This window comes from Alligator mississippiensis, chromosome 8, assembly GCF_030867095.1.
Source record: "Alligator mississippiensis isolate rAllMis1 chromosome 8, rAllMis1, whole genome shotgun sequence".
NCBI classification, from domain to species: domain Eukaryota; kingdom Metazoa; phylum Chordata; order Crocodylia; family Alligatoridae; genus Alligator; species Alligator mississippiensis.
In genome coordinates, this window is record NC_081831.1 from 934,501 (window position 1) to 947,820 (window position 13,320).

General features: G+C 62.7%; 1 protein-coding gene across 4 annotated transcripts in view; it reads right to left on the reverse strand.

The window, feature by feature from the left end:
- Positions 1–13,320, reverse strand: part of RBFOX3 (RNA binding fox-1 homolog 3) — a 200,936-nt gene that overhangs the window by 164,225 nt on the left and 23,391 nt on the right. For 3 of the 4 annotated variants that reach the window (XM_059731948.1, XM_059731947.1, XM_059731943.1), the window contains exon 1: positions 2,735–3,007. The exons of the other annotated variant lie outside the window; for it this stretch is intronic. The gene's annotated coding sequence lies outside the window, so the exon portion shown is untranslated. Of the gene's footprint in view, positions 1–2,734; positions 3,008–13,320 lie in introns of those variants that run through there. 4 annotated transcript variants of the gene reach the window in all.

Sequence of the window (13,320 nt, forward strand, 5' to 3'; positions counted from 1 at the left end):
TGTATTCTCCGCCACGGCTCAGCCAGGGCCGGAGGAGCCCTGCAGCACAGGCTCTCCGCCGCGCCAGGAGCAGCATCCACATGCGTCACCTGGCAGCTCCCCGGGTAACATCGTTACCAGGTAATAAAGCAGCAGCTGGAGCATCTCCCTCCAGGTTGTCAGGGCCAGGAGCGGCGAGGCCGGCGCGTGGGCTGCCGGCTGGGCACAGAACCGCACCGCCGCCCCTGCCAAAAAGGGCCTGGCGACCTGTCCGGCTGCCAGCGCTGGAGACAAACCCAGACAGGCAGGAGACTGGCTGGGAACCGAGGGCTCTCCCAGGGCACCTGCACTGAGCCCCTCGCACCCGGCTTGTGGGGGTAGCTGGGCTGTTTTTAGGGCCAGCTGGAGGCCGAGTCCCCCCGCACCCCCAGCAACACCCCAGGAGATGCGCAGGGCTCCCGCCTTCCCCGCACCATGCACCCCGGCGCATCCCCATCAGTGCCCTCGCAGTTCCCAGGAGCAGGGAACGTCCTTCCAGGGAGGCCACATCAAGACCCACAGCATCACAGACAACAGGGGGTTAAATGCAGCACAGGGGCACTATCCTGCAGCAGGGGGACTGAGCGCGGGGTCCACTTTGGGCTCCCCTGCTCCCTCTCTCGCGTGGACTGCAACGCCCTGGGCGCGGGCTCCACCAATGCCAACCAGCGCCCCTGCTCACTGCCCTTCCCAGCCTGGCTCTTCTTCCTCCCCCAGCCGACTTCTTCCCTGGGCTTGGGGAGCCCAGCACCCGTGAAGGGGGGTCTGGCCAGGTTTGCAGAAGTGAGAGGGGGGAATGCACGGGCTCAGCCCCGTGGGGGGGGTCACCAGCTGGATGCAGCTGCATCCAAGGGAACTATCTGCAGCGAGCAGCGTCTCTGCAGCCCCCTCCACCTGGCCTGGGTCGGCACGATCCGGATTAATGGGGGAGGCAGCTCAGCATTTAATGACGGCTGCGAGCCGTCCCGGGCGCTGCGGCTGCGGCTGCTCAGGAAAGCACTGGGCAGATGTGATTATGTGATAAGGAGCATTAGAAATGCAACTTCTTGGCCAGTTCCCTGGGTAATTAATTTCATCTGTATTGAACAGATGAAATAATTGGAGGATTTCTGGGCTACGGATTAAGTAAAGAACAGAGGAGAGCATCCTCGCTGGCTCAACACTGACTTAACTTCATCAGGTGAGGCCGGTGCTCTGCGACCTGGCTGCCTCTGAAGGACACTGCCCTCCCCACGGTCATGCCTATAGCTGGAGGGATGTGGGGAGAGGATGCCTGGGTCCTCCTCGCAGCTCCGCCACGGCCTCGTGGCATGGCCCTCCGTGCCTCACCCTCCTGTCCACTCGCCACCTCCCAACACGCTGCTCTGGGCAGGGGATGAGATCCAGGAGGTCACAAGGGAGGAAGGATGCAGCTGAGCAGAGCTGCTTGGCCCCCAGGCTGGAGAAGCAGGGGTGTCCCATGCAAGCCCAGGTCCCAGCAACAGGATGTGGGGAGAGGCAGGGAGGGCTCAGAGGTGCCAGCAGGACCCCAGCCCTGGACATATCCTCCCCCGGCACAACCCATGCTGGGGCAAGACACGGCACCCTGGCTGCAAGGGGATGTGGGTTTGCTGCACAGGCCTGCTCCTGGGCTCTGCACATCTGGGCCGCAGGCTTCAGTCTCTGGGATGCCTTGGAAACAGGCTGAGAGAGCGGTTACAGGCAACAGATCCATCCCATCAGGTGCCAGATGCAGACTCCTGCGCACGGTGCTACACCTGCCCTGGCCCCGGGGAGCGGGGTTATAGCCTCTCTCAGTAACCCCGCGTAAGGCCACCCAGTCAGACTCCAGCAACGTGCTCCATCTCATGGGAAGCCCTGTCCGTGCTATCAGGCCACGGCCAGCAGCGCGGCTTCATGCCCAGCGCGGAGCAAAGCAGAGATATGGGAGAGCGAGTCCCGGCGGAGATAACGAGCCATGGAGGAGGCCGACATGGTGCAGGGCTTGACGCGGAGAAACAGCGATGGGAACAGGAAAGGGGCGCAGAAACAGGGCGGGAGGGACACAGAACAGGCACCGGAGCCGTGGGCCGGCCACGCTGCACGACAGCAGCTGGCGGCGTCTGGAGGCAGCACGGCTTGAGTCGTCCAGCCTGTGGGGCTGGCGACAGGGCTCTCCCCGCTACCGGGGCGAGATGCCGGCTGTGCAGGCCCCCCAGGATGGTTGAGCCTGCTGGAGCCAACCCAGCCAGCACCCGGCTCTGTCACGCCTCCCCGGGCACGCACCCCCTGTACAACAGCAAAGCCAGGCCAGCTGTGCACAGCCTCCTGCAGACCCAGCCTCCGCTTGGAAGGTGTAAAGGCAGGGCGCTTGCCCAGCCATCAGGGTCACCCCGGGAGCTTCCCCCCACCAGAGCTGGGGGTCGAGGCACCAAGCCAGGCGCCCACACTCTGGACCAGGGTCTGAGCACCAGGACTGCCCCCTCCCCGCAGCGTTATATCGCTCGAGCTCCCAGGGACCTGACCTGCACCTCCACTTGCGTGGGCTGAGCGATGGTGCCCCCACGCCAGCCACGGTCCCAGGGTCGAGAGCGGCAGGGCCTCACCTGGAGGAGGGGGCAGAGCACGCCCCCCTGGGAACCCACAGCACTACAGGAGATGCCTGGCAGCGTCCCACGATACCCCATCCCCTCGCAGCTCTGAGGTAGTCCCTGCCATCCCACACGACCCCACTCACCGCTGGTTGTGTGCAGCGGGACAGCCTGGGCAGGTCCGTCTCTGGCTCCCGCGGGCCGTGCTGCTCTGGGGCTCTGCCGCGGCTGCAGCCAGCCCCGCTCTGGTCTGGGGTGTGGGCCCTGACGGGCAGCCCTGGGCAGCTCCAGCCCAGCCCAGCTCAGCTCAGCTGCAGCTGCCACCCCCCAACCACTGCTCCGGGGCCCGTGCAGCCTGCTGCTCTCTGCAGCTTCAGCCCAAGCTGCCCCAGCTCTGTCTGGCTGCTCGGGGAGCCTCCCCCACTCCCTCTGCAGCAATCAGGGCAGGGCCGGCCCTCACCTGAGTCCTTCCCCAGGTGTTGCTCGTGGCAGCCTCAACTAAGCACCAGCTGCTGCTTCAGCCTCAGCTCTGCCCTCTGCACCCTCCAGCAGACAAAATGCGCTGCGGAGAAACTCCTCCCCTGCTACCTGCTAGCCTGTGGCCCAGGCGTGACTGCTGCTGTTTCATGGCTTGCTCCTTGCCACGGGGCATCGTGTCCCTTTGCCCTCGCTGCAAAGGCAAAATGCACTGTAACCCAAACAGTCCTGGTGCTGGTGCATGCATGGGGCCCTGCCCCGGCTCCGGCACCAACCAAGTGTCAGCAAGGAGCTCTGGGGCACTGAGATCCTGACAGCCAAGCAGGCGCCGTGTGATTTCCCCCCGTTTTACGGCTTGTTGTGGGCACCTGTAGCCACCTTGGGAAGCTCAAGAGTCCACCATCTCCCCGTGTCGCAGCAGCCTGGTGCCGGTGGGGACCGGGGTCACAACCAGCCAGAGCCCCAGGGGTTGTTGCAGCCGGGGCGATGCCACGCTCCTCTGCCAGCTTCAGACGCATTTCCCCCTGGTGCTCCCTCATCCAGCACCCTGCGCCTGCGCCTGCCCCGAGCATCCCAGCTAATGCTGGCCTCAGCCTAGAAGCCCACAGCCCCGTTCCCATTGCGAGGATGGGGATGGGGGGTGGGATGTGCCGTGGTCAGGGCCAGGGAGTGGTTCACGCAAGAGCAGCTCTCTTGCGCCTTCGACAGATGTGCAACTTCAGCTGGGAAAACCCAAGCCTTCCCAGGCCTGCCAGGGGCTGTGGTGCTGCCCCCAGCAAGCAGCAGGCGACCCCTATGCCAGCCCCGAGCTGGGATGATGGGCAGAGCAGCCCCGGCCCTGGCTCAGCTCGAGGAAGGAAGCTTGGGCTCGGCTCACAAGAGCTTCTGCTCTCTCCAGACATCTTAGTTAGTCTGTGAAGGTGCAGCTCTGCCCTGCGCCCAGCCCAGCACCTGTTGGCCCTGCAGTGTCTGGGTCAAGTGCACGGTCACTCCTAGCGCCTGCCCAACGCCTCTGACCCACTGCCGCTGCCCCTGCGCTTGCAGCCCCCCAGCACGGCTCTACGTACCCCAAGCAGCCAGGAGGCTCCAAGGCCTCCTGCATCGACACCACGCTCCCGCGGGAGCAAGATCCTGCCCTGAGTTCCCCTGCCTCGAGCCCAGGGGTGCAGAGGGGTGAGAAATCACCAGCAGGATGAAGCCCATTGCCCGAGGCCTGGACGTGGCCTGGCACCCTGCCCCTCCAGCCTCCGCACGGCCTGCCCCAGGGTGCCGCCGGCGGGTTGATGCATGCTCTCTGGGCATCCTCCCGAGGTGGGCGCTTGTCCCAAGGCAAGTGCTGGCATGGCCACCGAGGGGCCCAGCCTCCCCTCCTGTCTCCGGGGACCAAGCCTGGGTCCAGCAAACCCCTTCCCCTGCTTTCCACCCCCACGGTCCCCCCCCCACCCTTCTCTTCCCACAACTCCCCTTCGTGCCCCAGCTCTTTCCCCACTCTCCGCGCCCTCCCCTTCTCCACCAAATGATCTATTTTCTCCCTGGCAATTTTACGATCCATTTCCTCACTTGACAGCCATTAAGCGAAGCTTCACTTCCAGTCCCAGGCCCCATAAACATCCAAAGGGGAAGCAACCAGCGGGTCCAGATCCAGCCGCGGGCAGGGACCGCTCTGGGATGGGGGAGGCATCCCGAGACCCAAGCCTGGGGCTCGTCCAGCTCCAGGCCCTTCCTGGGAAGCACCACGCTGCATGCATCCATCACGGGGATCAGCCCCGAGCTGTGCCATCCGCTTCCCCAGCTGCCCACACCTGCCACAGGCCCTGGCCAGACAGCAACAGGGAATTGGGGAGCATGAGAAGGACTCCCAGCCCCCCCAGGCTGCCCGGGCCTTGGAGCCTGGCAGGCACAGCTCCTCCAGGCTGGCCCCTTGCTGCCTGCCCCTGCAGCCCCTTCCTCAGCTCTGGAGCCTGGCATGTGGCAGGGTGGCATTCAACCCCCTGGGCCGGCCTGGGAACGTGGCGCCTGCCCACCGTGCCTGGCCCCCTCGTGCGAGCAGCACGGCACTAGCACCACCGGAGCTGCTCTGCCGCTCAGGGAGCCACGAGCAGGCACTTGTTCTCATTTCCATGACAACTGGAACGGGGCTGCTACGGCACCGGGCTTGGGCACAGCGCAGAGCAGACCCAGCCGCGCAGGTCGGTGCCGTCTGCATCGGTGCTCAGCGCTCTAGCAGCGTGGTTTAGCCTGGGTCAGAGCATCCCTGAACTACAGCAGGGCCCCTGCACCGCTGCGGTGAGGAGCAAGGCAGGTGGGAGCAGGGTCTAGGCTCACTGGGTGGGCATTGTCCCGCACAGCCTGGGGGTGCCAAGGCCCAGATCCCTGCTTGCCCCTATGGGGCTGGCTACCCTGGGAGAGGCTGGGGGTTTTCATAGACTTCATGGACACTAGGGCTGGAAGGGACCTTGGAAGATCATCAATCTTGGGTTGGCACTACAGCCCTCCTGGTCCATGCTGGCTCCTTCTGCAGACCCTGCAAGAGCTAAGCAGAGACCAGGAGGGTGCACGAGCAGGGGGAGAGGGAAGGAGGGAGAGAGAGGTGCAGGTGACTGCAAATGAACTTGGGCATGGATGCTAACCCCCTTCCTGCCAACCACAGCTCTGAGCCCTTCAGAGGAAAACCAAGCCGTGGCTCTGGATTAGCTAGAGGGGGAAACGTGGCTCAATTACTCCCCGGCAAGGCACGTCCCGGCATGCCACATGCAGGAGCTCCCACTCGCTGGGCAGGGAGACGATGCTCCGAGGCCTGCCGCAAAGGGGAGGAGAGAAAGTAACATCCAGGAGCGTGGTTGCAGCCTCCCCGACCCACACGCTACCTGCTCCCAGGCCCTGGCAAGGAGCTGGGCACAGAAGCTGCAGGATGGCAACCAGGGCAAGCTCGGCCTCTGGGCAGCTCCAGTATTTCCAGCAGGTCGGATCTGTTCAGTCCTAACCCAGGCAGGGGCTTGGTCTCCTGCCCCCGCAACCTGCTCCAGCTTTTATGCAACTCAGAGTAGCAGCAAAATCTGCCCGGGAGCCTGGAGGTGGGGGGCGCTTCCCCCTCTGCACGCCCCGAGGCTCCAGGAAACCCAAGTTACAGGGGGGACAAGAGAGACCTGCCAGCGCTGTCATCAAGAAAAATGATGCTCGAGGGGTGGTGGCGGCGAGCTCTCCAGCCCTGGAAGCTGCCAGCTGGGGCTTGCCTGTTTGCTCCCCACCAGCCACAGGCCTGGGGGGTCTGGGAGGGGTACTGAAGCCCCCCACCCCGCTTGTCTGCAGCAGGTGGGGCACAGCCCCGAGGCTCCAGGCGGCTCCAGCTAGCTCCCGAGTGAGGGGCAGCGTTGGAGAGGCTGGGTTAGAGCCAGCCCCCCCTGCCCTACTCATCCCCAGGAGCCCGGAGCCAAGCCGTGCGGTTTCTCAGGGGCCTCCTCTCCGTGTGCAAGTAGCATCCCCGGGACCCTTGCGCCAGGAGCCGCGCAGGGCTCCCCACACGTCCTTTGGGACCGGCCCAGCAGGCTGGGGCTGCCAGGCCCCGGCACGGCCGTGGTCCCAGGGCAGCTGGAACGGCTCGGCGCGGTGCACGCGTGTTCCTTGTTTATTATTTAAGAGGAGCCATTAGAGTGTGCAGGAAGAGCTGCGCCTGCTCCCAGCTGCCGGGGGCATAATGGAGGGGGAGGCTTGCAGAAAGCACAGGCAGGTAAATATTTTATGCCCCATAATGTGCTGGCTGCTGAATGATGCATGCGGGCGAGGGGTGGCGCGGGGGAGAGGTGCGCGGGGGAAAGGGCGGGCGCTGGCCAGTACCTCTTAGGGTAGAAATATTACAGCTCCAGGGGCTCCCCTCCACCTCCACGTCTGCTGCAGAGCTGCTAGAGCCGCATGTGCCTGCCCTCCCGGAGAAACGGTCCTTCTGCTTGTGCTCTGAGCAGGTGACACTTGCCAGCACGCCCCCGGGGGCTAGCCCAAGCCAGCCGCATGCACCTGCCCCAGGGAGGCACAGGGACGTCCTGCCCCGGGAGCACCTTTACAGGTGCATCTGCCCAGGCACGCAGCAGAGGAGCTCCTGCCTGGCAGCATCCACAGAGCCGGGGAAGGGCTGGAAACGGCCGTCTCCTGCAGAGCAGGGACCCTGGAGGAACAGTTGGATGGAAAGGGGCTCATTGCCGGGGCTCCCAGCCAGGGCCGGAGGGTGACCTGGGCAGGGAAAAGCCGCACAGTCCTCCTCAGCTCATGGGGAGGCACGTCCCCGTCCCCCTGGGCCGTCAGCCTGGCTGGCACCCTGCTGCTCCGTGCTCCTTGCAGAGGGGAGAGAGCAGAGCTCAGAGCTGGGGGAGACCCCAAGCACCTCTTGCCAGGCCGTGGAGGGCTGGAGAGGCAAGGGCCGGTCCACGGGGCAGGCACTGGAAGGAGAGAAGCACCATTATCTGTAACAAGAAAGGCTGCTGATCAATGAGCGCTGGGCTGGGATCAATGAGAGGCAGACGCAGCCATTAGCCAGGAAAGCCGAGACCCAGCCCCGGGGATCGATGCGGGGCAGGCCGGGTGAGGGCCAGTGCACAGAGCGGAGCGAGCCTCTGGCTGGGAGAGGCTGAGTGCCATCCCCCCCTCGCCCCTCTCCTGAGAGCCGCCGGCCCCAGCGCCCGGGAGCAGACACCAGCACCCAGCCAGGCTGGCAGAGCCCACCGCCAACCCGCTGGAGAGACCCCGGGCCTGGGGTCAGGGTCAACGAGGCTTCTCAATGCTGTGAGCACGGGAGAGGGACAGCAAGCACATGTGCACCCCTCCATGCAGCAGGGACAGCCCAGTGCCCACCTGGGAAGCAGCTGGCAAAGGAGGACAGGTTCAATGGGTGCCAGGAGGGGAAGAGGAGACCCACCCAGGGAAGCACCAGCATCCTTGACCACAGGGGCTGGGCGCGGCGCACAGGGTCACACCGCTGCTGCAGGAGTCGGGAGCTGCCGAGCACACAGCTAATGCTCCAGCCCCCCCGGGCGAGCCTGGGATGCCCGCACAGCTGGTGCTCAGGCCTTGGCCCCTGGGAGCTTCCCACGATGTCCTGCAGCCCCCTCGGGTGCAAGGCAGGAGCTGGGATGCTCTGACAGCCAGCCCCGCTGCCCGCCTGGCCCTGTCTAGGGCAGGCTCGGCGCCCACAGGGCCACCGCTAAGTGCCCCCAGTCTCTCAGGCTCGAGCAGGCGGCATCTCTTAGCATCCTGCTGCTCTGCAGCCCGATCTGCAGCTGAACAGTGTCACCCCGTGGCCAGGCTAGCACACAGCCACGGGCTTCCTCCTGGCTGGGCCGCGTCTCTCCACCACAGCCCAGTGTGTGCAAAACACCCCTGCTCCCCTATCGCTGCACCCCAGACCCACGCTCCAGCTGTGGGGAAGCAATGTCCAGCGGAGAGCAGCTGTGCCCAGCTCAGGGACAGGGTGAGATGTCGCGGGAGGGGTTTCCACGGCTGGTGACCCTGGTGAGGGGATGGGAGCTGAGAGAAGTGCTGAGGCTGCTTCCCCGCCGCGCCACGGCTGCAGCTGGCCGGTGACGGAGATGGGGTCGTGCAGCAGAGCACAAGCGGGGACCTTCCTGCCCAGATGTGCAAAGGCATCACTATGGCCAGGGGCAGGACTTCCAAAAGCTGAGTCCCGAGGATGCTGCCGCTTGGTCGCTCATGTATGTCCCGATCACGCTCAGCCCAGACACCTTGGACACAGGCACCCGAGAGCTCCTGCAACGCTGGCCAAGTGCCCCCCTCCCCGCGAACGGCAGTCATTGGCATGAGGATGCCGCCTGCTCCCCTGGCACACCTCTGGAGGGAACCGCGGTGCCCAGCTCCGGGCAGCAAGCGCCCTGCTCCCTGGCTGTGCGGGCATGACCGGGCCAGTAGAGCCCTTTCCTTGCAACGACCTGGCGCCAGGCAGCTGCCACAAACCGCTCCGATGCAGCCTCTTCCAACCACGCTGGAGTTCCCCTGCGGCTGGAGTTGGCTCTTTATTCCCAGCTCCTTACTCCCAGTCCCTGTTCCTTATTCCCAGTTCTTTGTTCCTTATTCCCAGTTCCCGGTTCCTTTTTCAAAGCTGATCTAGACCCAATAAAAGCTTGTTATTAATAAATTACACGTCCTAAAGAGACAGAATTTCATTAGCTAGTTTATGTACTAATTAATATGTAAAATAATACCCCACATCAAGTACAGAGCCCTAATGCAAGGTCAGATTAGGATGGGATTACGGGACAAAATATTTCTTGGGCCACCCCAAATTTCATGGCGATGCCACTGGGGACTGTCCCAAAGAGCCCTGACCACAGTCCCGCCTGGCCCAAAGTGCGGTCTGGCCGTGCCAGGCTGCCAGCTAAGATTCCCCCATGCCCACTCTACTAAATATAATGGCTTGAATAAGGAACTGGCTTTCGGGCTGGGATTATGGCTAGAAATCCTTCTTGGGCCACCCGTCAGGATACCTCTGCGCAACCGGGGGACACTCATGGACATCTGCAACCAGAGACTTGCCCGGCCTAAAGCATGGTTTGGCCGTGCCAGGCTGCCAACAGACAGCACCCCTGCCACTGTGCTCAGTATCTGGACCCGAATAAGGAACTGGAATTTGGGCTGGGATTATACCCAGAAACCCTTCTTGGGCCACCCCAGGCCATGTCTCTGCCACCGGGGGACACTTCTGAACATCTGAACCACGCTTTGGGCCGGGCAAGTCTCTGGTTGCAGATGTCCACGAGTGTCCCCCGGTCGCGCAGAGGTATCCTGATGGATGGCCCAAGAAGGATTTCTAGCCATAATCCCAGCCCAAAAGCCAGTTCCTTATTCAAGCCATTATACTTAGTAGAGTGGGCATGGGGGCTGTGAGTTGGCAGCCTGGCACGGCCAGACCGCGCTTGAGGCTGGGCGGGACTGTGGTCAGGGCTCTTCGGGACAGCCCCCAGTGGCATCACCATGAAATTTGGGGTGGCCCAAGAAGTATTTTGCCCCATAATCTGACCTTCGTTTAGGGCTCTGTATTTGATGAGAGATATTATTTTACATATTATTTGGCATATGTGCATAGCTAATGAAATTCTGTCTCTTTAGGACATGTAATTCATTAATAACAAGTTTTTATTGGGTCTAGATTAGCTCTGAAAAAAGAACCGGGAACTGGGAAGAAGGAACAAAGAACTGGGAATAAGGAACAGGAACCGGGAAGAAGGAGCCGACTCCAGCCTCACGCATTTTGCCTGAAGTACAAAGCGCACGGAGCAAAGGGCGAAGCCAATTAATATCTGCACGCAAAGCAACCCGTACGTGGTCTGGCCCCTTCCTCACCGGCATCGGGCTGCCTTCCTTGTTGCGTCGCTCTGCTGCGGCCTCTGCTCCTTGGTGCCTCCCTGCCTGCCAGACGCTCCCGGGCAGCCCCAGCACCTCTCTCCCAGGCCTGGGCTCTGGGAAAGCCTTGGGAAAATTCCCGCTGCACCTGGCTGGGGCTGGCTGCATCCTTGTGCCCCCTACTACCCCCAGCGTGGGCTATGGAGGGCTCGGGTCCATGCTGCCGTTTCACGGCCCGTAGGTTTGCCCCTCGCAGCTTCCTTAGCTCTTGCTCCGTGCGCTCAGGAGAGGAGAGAGCACAGAAACTCGCCCTGCCTCCAGAGACCACACACAGCTGCTTCATTCCCCTCCGCGCAGAAAGAGCCCCCCGGCGAGCTAGCCACCCCCGCGAGGCAGCAATAGCAGCCTGCTATTTGGGAGCGTGGCCGCTCTCCCCCCAGCCTGGGGGCAGGCAGGCATGCGAGATGGGTCTGGAACGGGGCAAAACCCCAACGTGCCCACGGACGCCCCTGCTCCCACCCCGGGGCACGCCAGGGAGGCTGCTGCACCCCAGCCTCGTAGCCAGCCCCTGTGACCTGCTCTCCCTGGAGGGGGGCAAAGGTAGCCTCCCTTATCTGTGCCACAAGATCCCCTGATACCGACCCTGTGACCAAGCCCCGAGAAGCATCTGTTATCAGATGCTCCAGAGCAGGTGGAGGCCGAGTGCCCCCTCCCTGGCCCAGCGATAGGGGATCAACATGATAAGGTGTCAGGACTTTCCCCGCCTGGTATCTGTCGGCACAGATGCAGGTGCTATTGGCCCCGCTGGGCGGTATCTCAGGGGAGCTGGGCTATTGCCAAGACTGATAAGCTGTATTGCCCAGAGGCACATGAACGCTGTCATGCTGCTGGGGCCTCCCAGGCTCCTCCTTGTTCTTTGGATAGGCAAGGACGGCACGAAGCCCTTGCAAATGGAAGGGCCTGCAAATGGCCTTGCCTTGGGCTTCAGAGACCTGCTGCTGCAAAGCCACGGAGGGTGCCACTGGCTGCAAGCCACAGGCCCAGGTCTGCTGCCCCTGCTGACGCTGGCAGTGTCATGAGTGGGGTGACTCAGGTGAGCAGATGCAGAGTCCGGAGGCCACGGACGGGCTGGAAGGGGTGCTCTCTGCTCCCCTGGGCTGAGCCCCCTGCGCCAAGGAGCGGTGCCTGGGCCCAGCTGATGCAGCGGCACTTGCGGGCAGGTTGCCCACGCGCTAGCGTCCTTACCAGACTTCAGGTCGTGGCACCGAGTTCATTAATGCTTGAACAAGAAGGGTCCGTTCTCTGCAGAGAGCATATATCGAGTGCAGCCATTTGCAACTTCCAGGTCCCGACAAACAACAGAAAACCTTGGTCTAACTAAGACACGGCCCAGGAAGACCCAGTGACAGTGCACACACCTGAGCCTAACCCAAAATGCATGGCTGCTTACAGTCGTGAAAACCCCCCAAACAGTCCTTTACTTTAGACTTGGCGCGCCCCCATGCCGAGCACCAACACGATGCCTCTTCTGGGCACGCACCGGTTGACCCGGCTCACCCAGCGTCTGCACAGAGCACGTGCTTCGGCAGGACTTTTTAGTGCTTTTATCTAATAGTTGCTTGAATCAGCTTCAGATAAAAGCACCAAAAAGCCCTGCTGAAGCGTGCGAGCTACGCGACAGTGCGGAGCCAGCTCCAGCTAACGTGCTTCCTCTTCCCGTAAAGCACTGGTCTTTCTCACGTCTGTCAGCAGCCCGATACAAGAAGCCAAAAGGACAATAGAAAGCCTTGCATACGTCTTACACAATCCCAAGGGCAGAGTGTCTCCTTGCAGTCAGGGATTAAAAAGTCCTGGGGGATCCATAGGCCTTTTTAGGTGATGAGGCGATGATCCCACAGGCCTCATCTCTGCCTGGGTTTTTACAGGCGAATCTGCACCCCCTTCTCCCCCTTGGGTGCCTTTTTTTTTGCAAACAACTAGTTGGTTTAATACAAGATATCGCCTCTGCCACGAGTTCGGATTCCTTTTGCCTCCAGACCAATGCAGCTACAACCTGGATGCCTGACCACAGCATGCGTTTCACGCCCCTCGACTGCCGTGCACACCGTGTCTCGGTCTCTTCTCAGAGATCCCAGCCTCTCGCCCCGTACAGCTTCTGCTTTGAAATGCAATGTCATTCTCTGCTTTCTTCACTCCCCCCAGCCCAAGCAGTCTGGGACCCTCATCTGCTCCCTTAGCTCTGTCTGCAGCGCTCACGTGTGATGACTGTGCCAGGTCTTTGCCAAGGATCCCCTCCTTACCTGCCAGCCTGTGGGACCCAGCCCCTAACGTCTCCAGCCAGAAGCCAGCCCTCCCTGCTGCCGCTGCGGTCACAGAGCAGAGACCGGCCTCCCCCAGCACCGTCCCTGCATGCTGGGCAGATGCCAACCAGCTCCGTCACAGCTCTGGGTCACGATCCAAAATAATCAGTGCCCAGGGAGATAAGGTGCCCAAGCTGCTGACACAGCCGCTTTCCCTGTGAACCTTGGTGCCCTTCACGCACCCCTGTGCCCTCTGCCTGGGCTCCCATCCCCGCTCATGGGTGGGAAGCCAGGGCACAGACAGCAAAAGGCAAGCACCAAGGAGCGTGGCCCAGCTGGGCTGTGGGGCCCAGTGGTTGCAGCCCTGGACAGGTCTCAGTAAGAGGGACCTGCCACCAAGGCAAGCAAGTCTCCCGGCAGGTCCCTGTGGAGTCACCCCATCGGCAGGCTGCAGAAAGGCCAGGGTGGGCAGTCGCGGTGTTATCCTCCCACAGCCAGGAGCTCCGGGGGCTTAGCGACGTTGCGTAGGAGGATGTTGGCCGTACCATAGCCACAGGCAGGATGTCTCCCGGGACCCAAGTTCAGCAAAGGAAACGCCAGCCAGAGCTGAG